The 9,301-nt window shown below is 44.4% G+C and overlaps 1 long non-coding RNA gene across 1 annotated transcript; it reads left to right on the top strand.

Annotated features, from left to right (window-relative positions):
• The first annotated feature begins 6,856 nt into the window (after positions 1–6,856).
• On the top strand, positions 6,857–8,978 carry LOC308481048. The gene is made up of 2 exons (XR_013988427.1): positions 6,857–7,355; positions 7,963–8,978. It is a non-coding gene; the product is annotated as an uncharacterized lncRNA (long non-coding RNA).
• Positions 8,979–9,301: the final 323 nt, after the last annotated feature.

The following is a 9,301-nucleotide window of genomic DNA, read 5'->3' as shown; positions in this document are numbered from 1 at the left end:
GGGCAGCCTGGCATGACCTATGAATTGCTGAGGAGCCTTGAAAGGAGAGTGAGGGCAACCATAGAGAAAGCCGTTCAGAGAGAGGAGGAGGCGGAGGCGGAGGCGCGGGCAGGTGTTACAAGGGCTACAAGGGAAGGACCGCAAGCACTTCTCCCATAGATCTGTAGTGGTAGACTAGCATAGATGGTCTGATCTGCGGGTTTACTTTGGACGCTATTTCCCCCCCTCTTCCTCCTGCCCCACCTGATGGAACTGAGAGCTGCAGATGGAGCACGAGAGAAAAGATACAGAACTGCAGCAGCATCTTCGTAGCTTGGACTTCGTTTTGCACAAAAAGTGGTTGCTGCTTGTAGTTATTTAATTGCAGTGTTTCATCGGCTGGTGTCTGGAGCAGCAACCTCTGGAAATGAAGGGCTAAAAACCGGTGCTGCTCTCCAAAATTATCTGGTCCTTTTTAACTTCGTATTTTGGCTGGTAGACTAAAATGCCTTATTTTGGCTGCTGGTCCCTTATTTTCAAGGCTGCTGGTTCCTTATTTTCAAATCTGTAAGTTGACAGCTATGCTAGAGAGTTGCTGCCAGCCAGTGCAGACAATATTGGGCTATATGAATCAATGGTCTGATTCGGTACAAGGCAATTTCCTACATTCGCAGGGAGAACAGCTCTTTCAGCTGGTCATGGAAAAGGAACTTGCGGCGTTCAATACCGTGAACGTCCACAGTCTCGCACAAGAAAAATAGCAACCATCAAATACCACACCTGGTTTTTTTTTTTTCCTCCTGCAGACAACACAATTCAATCTAACTTTGGTCCAAACAGCAAAACTTAATTAGGCCTAAGTTCAGGGAGAGGAAGGAAAAGGAGAGGCACCTCTGCAATGATGTGATCTATATTTGTGTGCCTGTCAGCGGAGATTTATAACACCTTCTGCAGAATTCGAAACCTTTTTGTTTCCCGATAAGCCGGTAAACTTCTGTGTGTGATGTTTGAAAAGAACAAGAAATGGAGGCACCCCAAAACTAAGATGCCTTAAGGTGGGTGGTATGGGATGGGCAGATAAGGAGAAGAGCAGTGCCAAGTCTTTGCCCACCCCCGCATACACCCTCCGAAAAATTTTACACATCACTTGGGAAGACAGGCGAACTAATATCAGTGTACCAGAAGAAGCAAAGATCACCAGTGTTGAAGCAATGATTCTTCAACATCAACTTCTTTGGACTGGTCATGTTGTGCGGATGCCTGATTATCATATTCCAAAGCAACTGCTCTATTCCCAACTTAAAAATGGAAAGTGTAATGCTGGTGGTCAACAAAAGAGGTTTAAAGACTGTCTCAAGGCAAATCTAAAAAAAAAAAGTAGTATAAACACTGACAACTGGGAAACACTGGCCTGCGAGCGCTCCAGTTGGAGAACAGCCTTTACCAAAGGTGTCATGGGATTTGAAGACACTCGAACTCAGGACGCAAGGGAGAGACGTGCTAAGAGGAAGGCATGCTTGGCAAATCTACACCGTGGTCAACTCCCGCCCAGAAACCAATGTCCCCACTGTGGAAGGACGTGTGGATCCAGAATTGGGCTCTTCAGTCACTTATGGATTCATTGTTAAAACTGTGTTTATGGAAGACAATCTTACTCGGTTTCTGGACAAACTTATAAAAAGTTTGTTATCTCTATTTCTTATTCTTCTGGTAAGTTTCACCATTTCTGCGTATTCCATAAGTTTTTGTATCCATTCTTCCTTTGCTGGGACTTCTGCTTCTTTCCATTTTGGGGCGTGTAACATTCTTGCTGCTGTAGTCGCATACATGAATAAATTTCTGTACAGTTTAGGTAGTTCTGTGCCTATAATTCCCAAAAGAAAAGCTTCTGGTTTTGGGGGTTTATTTTTTATTTTTTTACAAATGTTATTTTAAACATCCTTTTCATTTCATTATATATTATTTCCCTGTAAGTTCTAACCTTACTACAAGACCACCATGTATGATAAAAAGAACCTTCTTTCTCTTTACAGTTCCAACACTTATTTGATTTAGATTTATACATTTTTGCCATTTTAAAAAGGTAAAAGACCCCTGACAATTAAGTCCAGTTGTGACCGACTCTGGGGTTGCAGCGCTCATCTTGCTTTACTGGCCGAGGGAGCCAACATTTGTCCACAGACAGTTTTTCCAGGTCATGTGGCCAGCATGACTAAGCCGCTTCTGGTGCAATGGAACACCGAAACCAGAGCAGCGCACGGAAACGCCCCTTTTGCCAACTTACTCAGTGTTAGATACTATCAAGCCAGTTATTTCTTCCAAACAGGATATTCTGTTCTTCCCCCTGCTAAGACCCCCCCCAAAAAAATACTTCTGAGGATGCACATAGGAAGTCCTGCTGCATCAGACCAGCCAAACCAGTCTAGCATCTTAGATTTTTTAGAACAGCTGGAAGGAATTTACTCCTTATGAAGTAAAAAGGACCCTTGGGTGGTTAAGCACAGTCAAAGATTATGGGGTGCGGTGTTCATCTCGCTTTCAGGCCAAGGGAGCCAGCTTTTGTCCACAGCCGGCTTTCCGGGTCATGTGGCCAGCAGGACTAAACCACTTCTGGCGCAACCGAGCACCATGATGGAAGCCAGAGTGCACGGAAATGCCATTTACCTTCCCGCTGCAGTGGTACCTATTTATCTACTTGCACTGGCGTGCTTTTGAACTGCTAGGTTGGCAAGAGCTGGGACAGAGCAACAGGAGCTCACTCCATCGCACAGATTCGAATCGTCAACCTTCTGATTGGCAAGCCCAAGAGGCTCAGTGGTTTAGACCGCAGCGCTACCTGCATCCTTATGAACTTTACATGGTCCAAACTCCTACATGAACTGAAAAAACAGGAGCAAGGGGAAGCGTATGTCTGAAAAGAACTATCTACCATCCACACCCTAATAGTTGCAGGAAAGATCCAGGATTAGAGCCCTAATCCTCATAGTTTAACCTTTTCTTTCATCCTGCCAGAATAAATTACGTTATGCGATAGGATTTCTTTATCCTCATTCCCTGGACATGTGCTTTCTTTCTTTTCTTTTTTTGGGGGGGATAAGTAATCGATATATGTTGAAAGATGGATGCGCTGAGCCCCCAAGTAAACAAAGTTACAACGTATTGGCAAAAAAAAGGAAGAAAAAAAAGTTTTCTGTATTGGATTCTTCATTGGGTGAAAGTTGGCAGTTCCAATCTATCAGCGAGCCAAACTATGGCTTCCTGCATCACTCCTGACAGCAGCTACTCAGCGTCATGTTCTAAACTGTAATGAAACATGTCGTTGATCAAGGCTGCTCCCAACCTGTGATGGAATCCATCATCCCAATGGAACATCCGACAGACTGATGTATGGACAATGGGGATGTCTCACCTGATAGATGTCCCTGTCTGGTCTCCCTCTCTCCATCTCTGACAACGGTCCTTTCAATAGGATGATGAGGTGGTTGAAGAAGTTCCATTACTTTCTGTGGAGCTCATAGCCGATGCTCTTCTGTGATGAGGGAAACAGGTGAGGGAACCTCTCTGCTCCTCTTGAAGAGGGAAAAAGGAAACTAAAAAGGACAAGCCAGATTGAATTGCGTATTGTCTTAAGAAACTCACACGAGTTTGCAACAAGTTTTCTGCCGTGTAAAGGGGAATGCAAACTTTCGTAAGTAAAGGATCGTGCTAGGGCAGGTTACTAAGGATTAATAATAAATATATGAAGTGAAGGCCCAAGACAGGTGTTGATCATAATGTGAGCTGCGCACAGGTGGGCTGAAGCGAGCTGCTGCCATTCCTGTGGAGCCTCCTTTTCTTGTGACAAATATGCAAGCTAGGCAGGTACATTTTTGGGCTGTGACCTTTACACATCTTCCGTACCGAGATTGTGGGGTAGTACAAAGCTATTTTGGCACCTGTTCCACAGCATCATTTTCCCCCTGCACAGTGTATGACGAATGGAGACAAAAGGTCTCAAAGGAAAAGTTTACAGACAGGACACTGCTGACTGCTGAGACCGCAAAAGGTCAGACACAGGGGACGATGTTCCGGCAGCCGTGGCTTGCCTGAGGGGGGGGGTTTCCCTGCACCCCAGGGTCACGCGTGCAGGCAGATTATGGCTGCCTGCTGGTGGGGAATCATAGAATCATAGAGTTGGAATAGACCACAAGGGCCATCGAGTCCAACCCCCTGCCAAGCAGGAAACACCATCAGAGCACTCCTGACATATGGTTGTCAAGCCTCTGCTTAAAGACCTCCAAAGAAGGAGACTCTACCACACTCCTTGGCAGCAAATTCCACTGTTGAACAGCTCTTACTGTCAGGAAGTTCTTCCTAATGTTTAGGTGGAATCTTCTTTCTTGTAGTTTGAATCCATTGCTCCGTGTCTGCTTCTCCGGAGCAGCAGAAAACAACCTTTCTCCCTCCTCTATGTGACATCCTTTTATATATTTGAACATGGCTATCATATCACCCCTTAACCTCCTCTCCTCCAGGCTAAACATGCCCAGCTCCCTTAGCCGTTCCTCATAAGGCATCGTTTCCAGGCCTTTGACCATTTTGGTTGCCCTCCTCTGGACACGTTCCAGTTTGTCAGTGTCCTTCTTGAATTGTGGTGCCCAGAACTGGACACAGTACTCCAGGTGAGGTCTGACCAGAGCAGAATACAGTGGCACTATTACTTCCCTTGATCTAGATGCTATACTCCTATTGATGCAGCCCAGAATTGCATTGGCTTTTTTAGCTGCCGCGTCACACTGTTGGCTCATGTCAAGTTTGTGGTCAACCAAGACTCCTAGATCCTTTTCACATGTACTGCTCTCAAGCCAGGTGTCCCCCATCTTGTATTTGTGTCTCTCATTTTTTTTGCCCAAGTGCAATACTTTACATTTCTCCCTGTTAAAATTCATCTTGTTTGTTTTTGCCCAGTTCTCTAATCTGTCAAGGTCATTTTGAAGTGTGATCCTGTCCTCTGGGGTGTTAGCCACCCCTCCCAGTTTGGTGTCATCTGCAAATTTGATCAGGATGCCCTTGAGTCCATCATCCAAGTCGTTGATAAAGATGTTGAATAAGACCGGGCCCAAGACAGAACCCTGTGGCACCCCACTAGTCACTCTTCTCCAGGATGAAGAGGAACCATTGATGAGCACCCTTTGGGTTCGGTCAGTCAGCCAGTTACAAATCCACTGAGTGGTAGCATAGTCAAGACCGCATTTTACCAGCTTCTTTACAAGAATATCATGGGGCACCTTGTCAAATGCCTTGCTGAAATCAAGGTAGGCTACATCCACTGCGTTCCCTTCATCTACCAGGCTTGTAATTCTGTCAAAAAACGAGATCAGGTTAGTCTGACATGACTTATTTTTCAGAAATCCATGCTGACTATTGGTGATCACAGCATTCCTTTCTAGGTGCTCACAGACTGTTTGCTTAATGATCTGCTCCAGAATCTTCCCTGGTATTGATGTCAGACTGACTGGGCGGTAATTATTTGGGTCCTCTCTTTTCCCCTTTTTGAAAATAGGGACATTTGCCCTCCTCCAGTCTGCCGGGACTTCGCCTGTTCTCCAGGAATTCTCAAAGATGACTGCCAGTGGTTCTGAGATCACATCTGCCAGTTCTTTTAATACTCTTGGGTGCAGTTCATCTGGCCCTGGAGACTTGAATACATCTAAACTAGCCAAGTATTCTTGTACTGTCTCCTTAGTTATTCTGGGCTGTGTTTCCTTTGCTGAATCATTTGCTCCAAATTCTTCAGGTCGGGGATTGTTTTCTTTATCGGAGAAGACTGAGGCAAAGAAGGCATTGAGGAGTTCAGCCCTTTCTGTGTCCCCTGTTTGCATTTCACCATCTTCTCCTCTGAGTGACCCCACTGTTTCTTTGTTCTTCTTTTTGCTACGAACATACCCATAAAAGCCTTTTTTGTTGCTTTTAACCTCTCTAGCAAGCTTGAGTTCATTCTGTGCTTTAGCTTTTCTGACTTTGTGTCTACACGTGCTGGCTATTTGTTTGAATTCCTCTTTGGTGGTTTCCCCCCTTTTCCATTTTTTGTACACATCCTTTTTTAATCTTAACTCAGTTAAAAGTTCTTTAGATAGCCACCCTGGCTTCTTTAGGCACCTTCCATGTTTCCGTCTCATTGGTATTGCCAGAAGTTGTGCTTTTACTATCTCCCTCTTAACAAACTCCCAGCCATCATGAACTCCCTTTCCTTTTAGTATTACTGTCCATGGGATCTCACCCAGCACTTCCCTAAGTTTTATGAAGTCGGCTTTCTTAAAGTCAAGAAATTGAGTCCTAGTATGCTTGGCTGCTCCTTTCCGCTGTATAGTAAACTTCAGAAGAGCATGATCACTCGCACCTAATGATCCTTCCACTTCTACCCCACTAACCAGGTCATCAACATTGGTTAGGACCAGATCTAAAATGGCTGTTCCTCTTGTTGCTTCTCCCACTTTCTGGACAATGAAGTTGTCTGCAAGGCCAGTGAGGAATCTGTTTGACCTTATGCTCTTGGCTGAGTTTGACATCCAACAAATATCCGGGTAATTGAAGTCCCCCATTACTACTATCTCCCTTCCTTTTGCCATCTGTTCTTGGCCATCTGTTCCAGGAAGGCATCATCTATGTCCTCCGTTTGGCTTGGGGATCTATAGTAAACTCCCACAATGAGGTCTCTGTTATTCTTCTCTCCCTTAATTTTGACCCAAATGCTCTCACTTTGGCTTTGAGGTTCTAAATCTTGGATCTCTTCACAGGTATACACATCCCTGACATATAACGCCACTCCTCCTCCTTTCTTGTCTGGTCTGTTTCTCTGAAATAGATTGTATCTCCCCATTATTACATTCCAATCGTGGGACTTATCTGTTAGGGTGTGAAACCTAAGACGCTGGCAAGTTAGCAATGTCATGTGACTTTAAGTAGTCAAGCTCGTTAAGTTGTTAAGTTGCTCAGTATATAAAGAGTGTTTGTTTTCTCTGCCTGTGGGGCGTGAAGCAAAAATGTCTGAAAGCTCCGGAGGTATTTCTGTTATCTTTCTGCAATAAACCTGTCTTTGGAAAGACAGGCTTCCCTGTGTCGTTATTTCTTTGCTGCTGAGACTCTGAAGCTTGTACTGCAACAAGAATCTCTGCACTGGACTTAATTAATACTCTGCAAAGAGAGCTGTTGCTGGTGGCGCAGCGGAAGCGTTTACTGGACCAGTACACAAACTCTCTTAGGTTATGGATCCTTCTACGTTTCTACAGCTGTATTGTGTGCAGAGAAAGTGAAAGCAGCTTTCGGATGAGAGAAGACCGGCTTGGTCGTAAATCCAGCTCTTAAAGGCTTCAGAGGAGGCTGGAGGCGTCTGAAAAGTGAGTAAAACAAATCCCAAGGGGAAAAAGAAGAAAGGGCACACAGAGGGAGTAGCAGCAGACCCCAAGAATGGCAGTGGAAAATTTCCAGGTTCCATTTACAAAGTTGAACTCTGCTAATTACGTGCAGTGGTCTAAGAGGGCTCAAGTCTGGTTGGAAGCCAAAGAAGTGTGGGCTGACTATGTCCAGAGGCGAAAGCCGTTTGTGGCTGTTGCAGCAGATGCCACAGCAGAGCAACAGGCTGCTGCACATGCTCAGAATAGGGAACATGATAAAATGGACACTAAAGCTAGATGCATGTTGATGGTATCGATAGACGATTCCCAATTACCTCATGTGGAAAATTTAAGGTCTGCATTTGAAATTTGGGAAGCTCTTAGGCGAATTCACCATAGAGCCACGCCTGGAGAGAAGGTGAACATTATACGTGCTTTGTATGAGTTGAAACTGAAGCCAGGGGATAGTGTGGTTGAACACACGTCACAGATGACTGAGTATTTCAACCGACTGTCATCTTTAGGTGTGAATTTTCCTGAAAATATTAAAGTTTATACTCTGCTTAGCAGCCTGCATGCAGGGTTTGAAAACTTAGTACTAACTTTACAGGTTTTGCCAGAGGACCAGCTGAATATGAATTATGTGACTGGTAGATTGTGTGAGCAAGAATATCAACATCATCGAAAACGTATTGATAATTCAAATACCCCAAGGGTTGGATGTTCAGATAATTCCCAGCGTGGGGAAACTAGCAGGCAGAGCTGTAAGGAAGCCTCACAAGTGTCTGCTATGGCCAGCAAGTCATGTTTTCGATGTGGCAGCAGGTTTCATTTGATAGCAAAGTGTCCAGAAAAGCAACAGGAATTTCAACAGTCCAGGGCCAGTTTCCGGAGCTACAGGGGAAGACGACGTGAGAACTACAAGAATCAACGATCCAGAGGGGGAGCAGGTGCTGATAAGGGACTATCTGCAATGGCAGCACAAAAGAGTCCTAAAAGGAGCCAACAAACCTTGAAGTGGATAATTGACAGTGGAGCAAGTCACAGTTTAGTTCCAGCGACATCTAGTGGCCGCTTGATGAACTGCAAGACATTGCCAGTTGCAAAAACCGTGACTATAGCAGACAATAGTAAACGAGAAATGAACCTTAAAGGCACAATTTATGTTAACTGTTTGCAAACTAACCTTCCTGTTTTTGTTCTTCCAGGAATGAAGAATGGACTTTTGAGTGTGTCATGCCTGGTAAAAAGTGGTTTTAAGGTTGAGTTTGAAAATGATGTGTGCACCATTTCGAAACAGGGGAAGGAGCTAGTTAAAATTCCCTGTGAGGATGGGCTTTTTGTTTTGGATGAAGAGCAGTTAGCAGCAGGTAGATGTTCAACAGGTGAAGCGCAAGCTAAGTGTGTAAATAAGGCTCCTCATACAGGTTGTGCACATCTACTACACAGAAGGTTAGCTCATATATGCTTTAAGTATGTAAGCAAGATGCCAGATTTAGCTGAGGAGTGTAACATTAAACCCTGTCCAAATTTTCTGGATTGTTGTGCTTGTAAACATGCTAAGGTTAAGACATGTAACTATCCTAGATCTGATAGAGTAAGCAAGAAACCCTTTGAACTTGTGCACACAGACGTGTGTGGCCCTATGCCAGTCAAATCGCTTGGAGGTGCGAGATTTATGCAAATTTTGGTGGATGATTTTTCAAGGGCTAGTTGGGTTTTCTTTCTGAAAGAAAAATCACAAGCAGCTTCCATCCTGATGGATTGGATTGAAGAAGTCGAATGTAAATTTGACACCAGGGTACGTAAAATACAATCAGATTGTGGTGGGGAATATGTGAACCACACGCTGGAGACGTGGTTAAAAAGGAAAGGTATAGTTCATAGACTTACCAATCCCTATTCACCACAGGAGAATGCAGTTGCTGAAAGAAAATTTCGAACATTAC

This window comes from Podarcis pityusensis (assembly GCF_964106645.2).
Source record: "Podarcis pityusensis genome assembly, chromosome: 7".
Taxonomy (NCBI): domain Eukaryota; kingdom Metazoa; phylum Chordata; class Lepidosauria; order Squamata; family Lacertidae; genus Podarcis; species Podarcis pityusensis.
The sequence above is the reverse complement of the archived record's forward strand: the minus strand, read 5'-3'. Positions and strand labels throughout refer to the sequence as shown.